Here is a 1,147-nt window from a genome sequence, read left to right as displayed (position 1 = left end):
ACACACACACAAACATACAGAGACATCTCTCTTTATTAGATAGATTTGTGGGTCTGAGGTGTATTTCACATCGTAGCTGCCAATGCTCCGCTGCTTTCTTCTGTTGCTGGTCCTGTGCTGTGCTCACTCAGTGTGCAGTGTGAGAATGGGAGTGGCCAGTGGCTAGAGCATCAAAATCCAATGTGTGCTTCTTTTACTAATATATATATATACTGTATATTCAGTATATTAAATGTTTTTTTTGTTTTGTTTTTCAATTATTCTATGGGCATTTTCGACCTTTATTTTGACACGTGAAAGGGGAGAGAGAGAGGGGCAATGACATGCAGCAAAGGGCCGCAGGTTGGAGTCGAGGATTGTGGGCAGAAAGCAGTATACATCCCATGAACACTACTTTTTTCATTCCTTTGCGGGGATTTTTGATGGCACTGTATAGTAAATGTAGTGCACTATAGAGTAAATAGGAAGTGATTTTGGACAAAGCCAAGTAACATGAGGCGCAGAAAAACATCTTAAAGTATTCATCATTTACTTGATAAAGCACACAATTCAGCTGAACTGTTTCATCAGGACTATGTGCTTGTGTTTGCCAAATGTCTGTACAGGAGCGATTCAAGGACTCAAATTGTTTGCTTGAGGTGCTCTTTGGATGGGACAATCATATGTAGCAAAACTAAGGAAATTTTTAAGGTATTCTGACCAAGACATAACAATAAAGGCTTTTTGGATTTTTCTAAAGAGAGTGCCTTGGAGTTTTCCTGAGTTTTGCTAAATGTGTATGTGTTGTTTGATCAGATTTTATTGGCAGTGACCAAACAAACCATTAACTGTCAATAAATTCCAATTTAAATGTTCCTAAAAAAGTGTGTGACATCTTCATTTTGTACATTCATCTGAGTCTTCCTCAGAAAATACTGGTAAAACAAATCTCTGTTTTAGCTTTGTCATAAAATATTGTGTAATTTAGGATCAACTTATGTATTTATAGTAGCTTAAATCACAGCTGATTGATAAAATCTTTAAATGTGTTTTATTATCCATCTTGGTAAACCAAATGTCTGGGACTGTAAGGCCAGTGCTACAATCACTAATGCAGTGGGGACAAAAAGTATTTAGTCAGCCACTGATTGTGCAAGTTCTCCTACTT

This window comes from Etheostoma spectabile, chromosome 1, assembly GCF_008692095.1.
Source record: "Etheostoma spectabile isolate EspeVRDwgs_2016 chromosome 1, UIUC_Espe_1.0, whole genome shotgun sequence".
Taxonomy (NCBI): Eukaryota; Metazoa; Chordata; class Actinopteri; order Perciformes; family Percidae; genus Etheostoma; species Etheostoma spectabile.
The sequence above is the reverse complement of the archived record's forward strand: the minus strand, read 5'-3'. Positions refer to the sequence as shown.